This window comes from Tamandua tetradactyla, chromosome 3 (genome assembly GCF_023851605.1).
Source record: "Tamandua tetradactyla isolate mTamTet1 chromosome 3, mTamTet1.pri, whole genome shotgun sequence".
Lineage (NCBI taxonomy): Eukaryota > Metazoa > Chordata > Mammalia > Pilosa > Myrmecophagidae > Tamandua > Tamandua tetradactyla.
The window spans coordinates 181,566,168-181,578,306 of NC_135329.1; the positions used below are offsets into that span (position 1 = coordinate 181,566,168).

The window sequence follows — 12,139 nt, forward strand, 5'->3', positions numbered from 1 at the left end:
CTCACATACACATTTCTACATTGCTTGCCAAAATTATTGCTTTCAGTAATGTGATATTTGAAAAAGAGAATATAGTGTTAAGTATCCATTTTACGGAAATGAAAATTAATGGGAAAGCTACATAGAAAAAGTACAATGTTCTTTCATAAACAGACTTAAATTGAGATAAAAATCAAAAGTATAAACCATGAAAGAGCTTAAAAATCATATAGTGCCTAAAAGATGTGCAAACATGTTGAGCATTATTCAGGAAGAGGAATTACTTGTACAAGGTAATTTGAGACACAGAGAAAGGTCCCTTGGCCTCCTTTACAAAACATACATAAAAAAAATACTAGAGGATTAAATTCATCAAAGATTTGTGGATTTGAGTCTTAAGTGAAAAAGGCCAATTTAAGAGAGTTATTGCAGGTGAAAATTCTGTTATGAACCTGTATTTGGTTTGCATTTGCTTTCATTTGGATGAAAGGGTAAACTTTCAGACAAAAGGCAATTGGTTCTCCCAATGATCTGACTACAAAAGAAAGAATGGAAGAGCTGCACCCTTCTCTACCTGTAGTTAGTCACATGCTCCTAATTGGGAGAGACCAGGTGCCAATTATTTTAACAGGCAATTGATTATGAGACTTCAAAAATGCAACCACCACAAAGAAATGGGAAAGCACTTCCAAACAAACAACAGGCTGAGAAAACCCCACACAACACAACTCAGTTTAGAACTTTTTACTACCTTGTAATACAAGGAGGGCAATATCAATTTTCATCACAGAGTACCACTTCCTCCTACTAGATTCTCCACCATGGGCTTTCCACAAATGCTGTTTGACTACTTCTGGTCACAACTACTTAAAATCCAAATGTATGAGCTGCAATTAAGTAGGTAAAAACTAAAAAATTACTGAAAGTTCTTTGTCTCCTCCCATCCCCACCCCTACGTCCTCATTTTCTCTCTTCCAGCATTTTGGAGTTAATCTGCAGCTGTAACAAACCTTGTCTGTTTCCTAAACACTTTTGATAGGTCCAAAAATATGAATCTGCAGATAGAGCTTTTTGCGAACTGTCAGGAGTCCTTTCTCTTTTCTTGCCAGCTGGTACTTTGTCAAAATGCTGTTTTGTAAATAAATCATCTGCAAGAATCCTGGTTAGGTCAGCTGCAAATGTGTTGGTTTGAGAAAAACAAACTGGAAAGCACTTACCAGTTAATTTTCTGCGAGGAGAGAAGCTATTGTGATGCCTGGGTGTAACCTCTGGGCTCCAGAATGAAATGGAGGGTGGTTTTTGAACAACTGTGTTGTCCACTCCTTTCCCAGCCTCCTCATGTGGCTTTTATCTGGCTTTTGAAATGACACTGAACAGGAGAATGATGTTGGGTTTTGAATGCAGTTCTGCCCTTCCTCCACCGCCCTCCATAAAAATTCATCATGTATTCCAGGAGAAAAATAAGCAATGAACATACTGTAGAAATGAATTCTTTTCCTCAGCGTGTGTCACTCAGGTCTGCTTTTTTAAATGGAAATCATGGCTCTCAGCTGCCTGCTGCAGGCTGAAAAGTAGTGGTGGAGGGGACACTGCTTCCTCCTTTGAGTGGGTTTCACTTATGAAAAGTAAAGTTAAATTAACAGTGATAGAATGAAATGTACTGCCTTAGCATGTCAAAGAAAAGCTCTCCAAACACACAGTAAACGAAAGGGTACATTAGGAGATGGATTGAATTTACTGTTCCTGATTTTCTTGGATTTATTTCAAAACCAGGCAAGCATATGTTTCAATCCTGTTGTTTCAGCTGGTGGCTAAAGCATGAAACTAAAAATGCATACTATTTCAAGCCATATCCTGGGTTTCAGTGTGTTCTGATGGTGAAGAAATGGAATCACCCGTCGGCTTAGTATTTCTTTTAGTTCTTTACCCAAGTAGATTGAGAGGGAGCTTTCCCGGCTATGAGGAAACTATATAAAATCCAAAATCCAAATTTATGAGCTGTAATTAAGTAGGTAAAAGCTGAGAAAATTAAGTGCTTTCCCATTTCTTTGTTGTTGCATTTTTGAAATCTCATCATCAATCTCTTGTTAGAATAACTGGTACCTGGTTGCTCCCAGTTGGGAACAAGTGACCACCTCTAGGTAGAGATCTTTCTCCCTCACTATTTGGTGGCCCTGGCAGATGTGGGCACATGCATACCTGAGGCAGGACTCAGAATTCAGGAACTCAAGGGATGGAAAGTGTGGAGGCTGAAGGTAAGGTAAACAAACCTTGATGTGGTTAGCTTCTCTGTGCAGAACTGTCTTGACTTTTATAAAGTCTCACATCAGCCTGACCGTGTGATATTGGAAATTAAACATCATTAGGTCGTAGAGGATGAGCTTCCAGACAAGCACAGTATTTTGTATTTTATTTATCATTGTCTGTTTTGGGCAATTTTAAGTGGGTCATCCCCTCTCTCCATCTCATCTCCACCCCCTGAAGAATTTTGGGTCTCCCATCTTTACATAGGATTACAATATCATCATTCTTTATCTTATCTGATATTAAAATATCATATCTGTTCCAAACCCCTAAATTCTCTGATGATAGGAATTTCAGAAACAGACATTTGGGAGAATGCAGTCATATTGATCTTTGTTATTGATCATTTTCTAATGTATTTTTCTGTTTGCAAAACAAAACAAAGCCAAAAACTTTTCAGGACAAAACATAACCATCAGACAAGGGATAATATTATAGAAATGGAAAATTTCTTATGAAAGAAACTGATTTATGAAAAACTGAAAGACCTCACTTCTTTTACATTTTTGCCATACAGGGAGATGACAGCCTCATTTGTAACTGCCCTTGTTAGGCCTAATTCTTCAGGATAGGCAGGGTCAGAGATTAGACTCTGGGACCTGTATTTAGTTGAACAGTGTGGCTGGAACCTTGCAAAGCTTTTCCCAGGGATTGGTGTGGACTCCCAGTCTCAGAACTCCGTGGCTCTAGGGCTCACAACAAGGAATTATGTCAACCCGGCCCTCCAGGGAACATTTCATACTGCTTAAGCAAGGGTTTTCTTAAAGGTTGCTTGAGGTTAAAGCCTTTCTCAAATTCTTGCTTATAATTCTATATTGTCCCCACAAGGACAGAGCCTTGAGGAACTCAGTGGGAAGGTCTGTTTGAGGATTTAGCTATCATCTTCTTTTCACTAAAATACAAAAAAATCTAATTGCCTATGGAAATGGGGAGAACAGATTTTATTATTATCTCTAATTTCTGTCAAATGCCAATAAAAGTGAATCCCCACAGAAGGATTTGTAAATTTTCCCATATCTGAGAACAGACATTTTGGCTTTCTTAACTACAGCTTTTGGGGGCAAAGCAAACACTCACCTCTGGTAAGGTGGCCAGACTGAGCAGCTACAGCAAGGAGTGTGGGCAGCCTTCGGGGCTCCAAATTCTGAATCTTCGTGGCTTAGGAACTTCTCTGAGAGAAATGGCTGCAGCTACCCTGAGTTTAGGAAGAAATATTTCCTCTATTTGTTACCAAGGGAGGTAAATAATCTTTTAACTCATTGCCCTGGAAAAGGAAGTGTGCTTTGCCAGTGAATAAATGAAGCTGTTATATATCATTTAGTCAACAGGCATCTGGGTGACACCATCCTTGGCCCAGATTCAGTGGTAACTCAGTCCGCTCCCAACCACCTACTCTAATTATACCACTACACTCATTAAACTGCAGATAATTGTGGATATGATGTAAGTATATCTGGATTTTCCCCCAAAGTGTCACATTTTAGGACAGGAGAGGAATAGGAGAATGCAGCACATTTATCTTGACCTCATTAAGCTGTTTAATAGCTACTTTTACATTTTTCGTTAGGAAACAGGCAGCCCAAGGGTCTGATAAAGCCCATGAATGTGCTACCAATTGTGTTTTCTGGAGTTTGAATTAGTCCCCAAGGTTTAGAAATCTGGAGATCTTATGTATCCGTCAAGATTTTTCACTCCTTATGAAAAAATCAGAAGATCCAGGTAACACGAGGCTCACCTTTCCAAAAGGCCACAGTTGGAGGCGGCTGAGTGTGGCTGTCCCCAGCAGCACCTGCCCACTTTTGACAGGGCATAGCTCTCGGGTTCTACACCTTTCTCCTCTGCCCTCTTCATTCATGGACACCACTCACCTGGGCCCTTCAGTCTTTTTCTAATCCTTTTCTTTGGGTCCTTGAGTTTCTTTTTAATCCTTTTCTTATTGAATTTATTCAATTGAATAGACCCTAATACACAGAAAGGTAAGTCATTGGATGATCGTCTTTATTACATAAGGAATTTTTCATTTGTTCATTGTGCTGGTTTGAAAGGAAGTATGCCCCCTAGAAAAGTTTTAATCAAAATCCCATTTCATAAATGTAGAATAATCCCTATTCAATACTGTATGTTTGAAACTGTAATCAGATCATCTCCCGGGATGATGTGATTTAGTCAAGAGTGATTGGTTGTTAAACTGGATTAGGTGACGACATGCCTCCACCCATTTCGGTGGGTCTTGATTGGTTTACTGGAGTCCTATAAAAGAGGAAACATTTTGGAGAAAGAGATTCAGAGAGAGTGGAGAATGCTGCAGCACCACAAAGCAGAGAGTCCACAGCCAGCAACCTTTGGAGATGAAGAAGGAAAATGCTTCCCGGGGAGCTTCATGAAACAGGAAGCCAGGAGAGAAAGCTAGCAGATGATGCCTTGCTTACCATATGCCCTTTGAGCCAAGAGAGAAACTCTAACTGTGTTTGCCATGTGCTTTCTCACTTGAGAGAGAAACCCTGAACTTCATCGGCCTTCTTGAACCAAGGTATCTTTCCCTGGATGCCTTTGATTGGATATTTCTATAGACTTGCTTTAATTGGGACATTTTCTCAGCCTTAGAGCTGTAAACTACCAACTTATTAAATTCCCCTTTTTAAAAGCCATTCCGTTTCTGGTATATTGCATTCCGCAGCTAGCAAACTAGAACATTCATTTAAAAAATAAATTCCAAAAAATAATAATAAAAAAAAACCCTGTACGTTGTAAAAGCTGAATGCATGTAAGAATCAATAAACAAAACCAAGTTTAAACAGCTTAACTATGGAACCACAGCATACCAAGGGAGATGACCTGTCCCAGGTACAGTCAATATGAGTTCACTCTTTGCAGGGAATTTTAAAACAGTCATAAAACCAACTGAAAGCCAGATTACTTTTTTAATGAAATTTTTTTCTTTATTAGAGAAGTTGTGGATTTACAGAACAATCATGCATAAAATACAGGATTTCCATACACACCCCACCACCAATATGCTGTACTGGTGTGGAACATTTGTTATAATTGATGATAGCACATTTTTCTAGTGGTAGACTGTTAACTAAAGTCCATGGTTTAACTTAGGGTTTACTGTTTGTAGTGTAGGTCCATGGATTTTTAAAAAAATTTTATTCAGTTACCATATGCAGTAGTTCGTTTCAGGTGGCAATTTGACCAGGTGATGGTATCCTGATGGTCTGTTGCTGTGGATTTAAAACATCAGCATGTGAAATTCATCTATGGCTGATTACATCTGTGGTAGACTAAGGTGAGTGCCTTCCCCAGTGAATTATGTTTAATGTAATTGGCTGGAGGCTTAAAAGGGTGAGATCAGAAGAGAGCTCAGCAGCCCAGAACATCTCATCTCCACTCAGAGCTGGCTCAGACCAAGACATTTGGAAATGCAGAAAGGAAATAGAAAGAAAATGCCTCCCCACCCCACCCTACCAAAAGCCGTTTGAACCCAGAAGCCAGGAGAGAGGGCCAGCAGATGTTGCTATGTATCTTCATAAATTAGTAAATTTGTGGCTAATAAATCTCCTTTTTAAAAGCCAGTATATTGCATTCCAGTAGTCTTAGTGAATTAAAACACCATAATACAATCTAACATTCCCCTTTTGATCATGTTCAGATATATATTTTAGTGCTGTTAATTGCATTTGCAATATTGTGACTCACCACCACCCATTACCAAAACATTTCCATCATTCCTGAGAGGAATCCTATACATTTTAAGCCTTAACTTCTCATTCCCTATAACTACCCCATCCCCTGGTAATTTATATTCTAGCTCCTGACTCTATGAATTCACTTATTCTAATCGTTTCAAATCAGTGAGAATGTACAATATTTGTCCTTTTGTGTCTGGCTTTTTCCACTCAACATGATGTCTTCAAGGTTCATCCATGTTGTTGCATGTATCAGGACTTTATTCCTTTTTACGCTGAGTAAAATTCCACTGTGCATGCACATACACACACACACATGCACACACACATATATACCACATTTTATTTACCCATTTATGGGTTGATGGACACTTGGGTTGCTTCTATTTTTTGGCAATTGTGAATAATGTACCATGTACCTCAGTGTGCAAGTATCTGTTTATACCCCTGCTTTCAAAGATTTGGGGTATATACATAGTAGTGGAATTGCAAGGTTGTATGGTAAATCTCTACTTAACTTTCTGAAGAACACCCAAACTGTCTTCCACCATTTTACATTGCCATCAGCAATGTATGAATGTTCCTATTTCTCTGCATCCTCCCCAACATATTTTTTCCATTTCTGTAATAGCAGATATTTTAATGGGTATGAAATGGTATCTTATGGTAGTTGTGATTTGCATTTCCCTGACGGTTAATGATGTTAAGCATCTTTTCATGTGCTTTCTGGCCATGTGTATATCTTCTTTGGAAAGATATCTATTCAAGTCTTTTGCCCATTTTTAAATTGGGTTGACTATCTTTTTATTGTTAAATTGAAATATTTCTTTATATATTCTGGGTATTAATCCTTTATCAGATATATGGTTTCCAAATATTTTCTCCAATTGTGTAGGTTGTTGTTTTACTTTCATGATAAAGTACTTGGATGCAAAAAGATTTGGATTTTGATGAGGTCCCAGTTATCTATTTTTGTTGTTGCAGCTTGTACTTTTGCTGTAAAGTCTAAGAAACCATTGCCTAATACAAGGTCCTGAAGATACTTTCCTATGTTTTTTTTCCTAGGCATTTGATAGTTCTAGTGCTTGAATTTGAATCTTTGATCCATTTTGAGTTGATTTTTGTATATAGTGTGAGGTAGGGGTCCTACTTTTTTTTTTTTGCACATGGAGATCCCATTTTTCTCAGAATCATTTGTTGAAGTGACGATTTTTTCCAAATTAAGTGGTCTTTACCACCTTGTCAAAAATCAGTTGGCCATAAATGTGAAGGTTGACTTCTGAGCTCTCAATTCTCTTCCATTGATCTATACATCTGTTCTTGTCAGTACCATGCTGTTTTCATTAGTGTGGCTTTGTAATAATTTTTAAGATCAGGAAGTATGAGTCTTCCAGCTTCATTCTTCTTTTCTAGATGGTTTTAGCTATTCTGGGCCCCTTGCAGTCCATATAAATTTGATGATTGATTTTTCCATTTCTGCAAAGATGGTTGTTGGAATTTTTATTAGGATTGCATTGAATACATTAATTGCTTTGGGTAGTATTGGCATCTTAATGATATTTAGTCTTCCAATCCATGAACACAGAATATCCTTCCATTTATGTAGGTCTTCTTTAATTTCTTTTAGCAATATTTTGTAGCTTCCTATGTACAAGTCCTTTACATCCTTGGTTAAATCTTTTCCTAGATATATGATTCTTTTAGTTGCTATTGTGAATTGAATTTTTTTCTTGATTTGTTCTTCAGATTGTACATTTCTTGTGTATAGAAAAGCCACTGGTTTGGGGTTGTTCATCTTGTACTCCACCACTCTGCCAAATTCATTTATTAGCTCTGGGAACTTTGATATGGATTTTTTAGGATTTTCTGTGTGTAGCATCATATCAACTTCAAATATGGAAAGTTTTACTTCTTACTTTCCAATATGGATACCTTTTATTTCTTTTTCTTGCCTAATTGCTCTGGCAAGAACTTCCAGTACAATGTTGAATAAGAGTGGTGACAGTAGGCATACTTGTTTTGTTCCTGATCTTAGAGCGAAAGTTTTCAGAATTTCACCATTAAGTGGGGTTTTACTTGTGGGCTTTTCATATATGCCCTTTATTATGCTGAAGAAGCTTCCTTCTATTCTTAGAGTTCTAAGTGTTTTTATCGAGAAAGAGGTGCTGTATTTTGTCAAATGACTTTTCTGCATCAATTGATATGATCATGTGGTTTTTATCCCATAATTCTGTTAATGTTGTTTATTACATTAATTGATTTTCTTAAGTGAAACCAACCTTGCTAACAGTGATAAATCCCACTTGATCATATTGTATAGTTCTTTCAATATGCTGTTGAATTTATTTGGTTTATTAGTATTTTGTTGAGGATTTTTGCATCTATATTCATAAAACATATTGGTCTGTAGTTTTCTTTTCTTTTGGTATGAGGGTGATGTTGGCTTCATAGAATGTGGTAGGGAGTATTCCATCCTCTTCAATTTTTTGGAGGAGTTGTGAAGAATTAGAGTTAATTCTTGAAATGGTTGGTAGAATTCCCCTGTGAAGCCAATCAGTCCTGGGCTTTTCTTTTAGTCAATTTATTTTTATTACTGATTCAATCTTTTTACTAGTAATTGGTTTGCTGACATCCTCTCTTCTTGAGTCAATGTAGGTGGTTTTTGTGTTTCTAAGAAGTATCCATTTCTTCTAGGCTATCTAATTTATTGGCATCAAGGTGTTGATAGTATCCACTTACAGCCATTTTTATTTCAGTAGAGTAGGTAGTAGCAATGTCACCTTTTATTTTTCTAATTTCTGTTATTTGTATCCTCTCTCTTTTTTCTTTTGGCAATCTAGGGAAATGTTTGCTGCTTTTATTGCTCTTTTCAAAGCACCAACTTTTGGTTTTGTTGTTTCTTTCTAGTTTGATTTGCTTGTGTTCTATCTCATTTATCTCCACTCTAATCTCTGTTATTTTCTTCCTTCTGCTTGCTTTGGATTTTGTTTGCTCTTCTTTTTCTAGCTCTTCCCATTTTGAGGTTAGCACTCTGACATGAAGTTTTTCTTCTTCTTTTTTTTAATGTAAGCATTTAGAGCTATGAATTTTCCTCTCAGAACTGTCTTCACTACATCTCATAAGTTTTGGTATGCTGTATTTTCATTTTATTTCACCTTGAATTATTTCATAATTTCACTTCTCATTTCCTCTTAAACCCATTGGTTGCTTTAATTGTTTAAATTTGCACATATTTGTGAATTTTTCATTCTCCCTCTGTTATTGTGATACACATATATTCTATCCTGGAGAATAATCCACACTTGAGAAGATATGTATTCTGTTTTCCTTGGGAAATGAGTAGCTCCTGTAAAACTTGTGAGCACTTGATAGATAAGGCCTAAATTGCTTTGAAGAGACTGTTGGTAAAAATATAGACTCTAAAGGTACTTCTGCTAAGCCTTTAGACAGAAATGGTGAATGTTTCATGGCAACCTGGAAGAAAGGAGACCCCTGCTTTAAAGTGGCAGAGAACATGGCAAAATTGTGTACTGATGTCAGATGGAAGGCATAATTTGAAAGTTATGAACTTGGATATTTAGCTGAGGAGATTTCCAAACTAAAATTGGAAAGTTCAGCCTGGCTTTTCCTTGCAGTTTATAGTAAAATACAAGAGGAAAGAGATAAACTGAGAATGAACTCCTGGTCCCAAAGAAACAATCAAATGCTGATTTGGAAAACTCTGAGCTTCTGGAAAGTGAGTCCCTAGAGAATAGTACTCTATGTGATGGTTTAACTGAACATGAATCCAGTCAGTCATTTCAGTGCAAGTCAGGACTGGAAATGTGGCATCCAGAAAAGATTGGTGGAAAATTCTTTATCTGATGGTTTGGACCCCTGTGTACTACATGCAAAACTAACAAGACTTTTGTGAGATCTGTATGAACAGAACAACTGCCAGCCTGGACTAAAAGGGACAGATATGAGAAAGATGGAAGGAAAGGTGACTTCACAGTAGAACCATGGAAGCTGAGGCCTGGACTCAAGACATCATTTTGGGCCAAAAGAGCAGACCTACCTATGTACATGGATAGGTTGCATTTGCTCCAGAGGTTGGAGACCATCTGCCCCATTGTTCAGGAAGTGTTACCACCCCAGTGTTCTCAATTGTGTGGGGGAATATGAAGAGTCTTGCTGTTACCTTGATGCTTGACTTGGGTGGGTCCAAGAGCCTAGCCATCACCTCAATGCCTGAAGATGTTGGAACCTTCCCCCCAGTATTTGAGGAAAGCATGGCCATTGAACAAGTACTTGGAAAGGGTGGGGTTGCCACTCCATCACTTCCCAAGGACAAGGCATTGTTCTATAGATGACTCTTAGACTTGGAAATTTAATGGAGTAGGCTCTGCAGGACTTTGGAATTGTTTGGGACCCATGACCCCTGTTTTCCTTCCAATTTCTCCCTATGGGGATGTTTATCCTATGGATGTCCCTCCATTTATATTGGAAGCAAATAACTTGTTCTCTAAGTTACAAAGATCTACAGTGGGAGGGGAATTGTGCCCCAGGTCAGACCACACCTTTAGCCAATATATATTTTTTTGCTTTGGCATATTGCCTTTGTTACATTCAATGTATAACCAATTTTGTTTAGACTTTGTACTTATATTTTCACTGAAACGATTTAGAGCTTTTGGGATATTGTGATGGAATGAATGTATTTGCATATGAAAAGAACATGTCTTTTTGGTGTTCTTAGGGTGGAGTGTGAGAGTTTGAAGCTGTATGTACCCAGAAAAGTATGTTCTTAAAGTTAATCCATTCCTGTGGGTGAGGATCCATTGTAAAGTAGGACCTTTTGGTGAGTAGGATCTTAGGTTAAGACATGATCCACTTCATTCAGGGTGGATCTTAATCCTCTTACTGAGCACTTCATAAGAGAATGAAACTCTGACAAAGAGAGATAAAGCCATGGGAGCAAGAAACTGAAGGCAACAAAACTTGAAAGAGGAGGGAGAGACCAGCAGATGCTGCCATGTGACAGAGGAGCCCAGGATCACAGGAAGCCAGTCTTCAGGAAGAAAGTATTATCTTTCTTATCTTTCTTAATGGTGCCTTAATTTTGGACATTTTAATGGCCTCAGAACTGTATGCTTATAAACTAATAAATTCCCATTATAAAAGTTAATGCAATACATACTATCTTCTTTGAGCAGCCTGGTAAACTAGAACAGGCTACTTTTGCTTTTGATATTTCTTTTTTCCTTCTGCAACTTGCCTTTACTCATTTCAAGTCTGTTTTCAAGTTCACCAATTCTTTCTTTTGCCAGCTCCAGTCTGCTCCTGAAACCCTCCTGGGCATTTTTCATTTCAGTTATTGCTGTCCTCAATTCCAGTATTTCTGTTTGATTCCTTTTTTTAAGATGTCTATCTCTTTACTTAGATGCTTACATTGTTCATTCATTGTTTTTCCAATATCCTGCAGCTCTTTTTCTGTACTTTCCTTCATCTTCTTAAGCACTTTTAGATCAATTTTTAAAAAGGCTTTATTCAGTATGTCCACATTCTCATCTTCTCTATTGGTGTTTTCTGGATTTTTATCCTCTTCCTTTGGATGGGCCCTCATTTCCTGTTTATTTGTTTTTCTTGTACTCTTGTTCCACACAGTACGTTTCAATATTTAAAAAATGTTAACTCTGGAATTTACTCCCTGGGATGTCTGTTTCTTGGTTTTATAGTCAGCTGGTGATAAAACACAAAGTTCTGCCAAAGGTGAACACAGTATGCCGGGTTTTCCCTGTCTTGCTGGGTCTCAATCTTGTCCTGGGCTTTTGCTTATTAGTTGTTCTGGCATTCTTTTATTTACTGGAGTTTGGTTTTCCTCTTGTTTCCCAGGGGACAAACCTCCATCTCTCATGTACCTGAAACTGGCAGGCCTTTATCTCAGAATGCCCACCTTTATAGGTTTTTATACTTCTTTCATTTTATTCATGATATTTTTGACTGGAGAGCAAATTCTGGGAGGAGGGTAATCCTAGGGAGGACTTTCCAAATTTGGTGTTTCTTAGGCAAAACAGGGCTAGGTATCTTTGAAGGGGCTGAAGATTGACTCTAAAGTGCCTTGTGAAGGAGGTCAGGAAGCATGCCAAAAACGTCTCCAATGGCTCCATAAAGCTGAGCTTACCTGG

General features: G+C 37.8%; 1 protein-coding gene across 7 annotated transcripts in view; it reads right to left on the bottom strand.

Annotated features, from left to right (window-relative positions):
- The window catches only part of CMKLR2 (chemerin chemokine-like receptor 2), a 99,265-nt gene that overhangs the window by 72,531 nt on the left and 14,595 nt on the right, over positions 1-12,139 (bottom strand). For 3 of the 7 annotated variants that reach the window (XR_013173012.1, XM_077154828.1, XM_077154825.1), the window contains exons 3-4: positions 3,361-3,478; positions 1,197-1,348 (exon numbers count right to left, since the gene is read on the bottom strand). The exons of 2 other annotated variants lie outside the window; for them this stretch is intronic. The gene's annotated coding sequence lies outside the window, so the exon portion shown is untranslated. The remainder of the gene's footprint in view (positions 1-1,196; positions 1,349-3,360; positions 3,479-12,139) is intronic. 2 more of the 7 variants (XM_077154829.1, XM_077154826.1) reach the window with 1 other exon arrangement.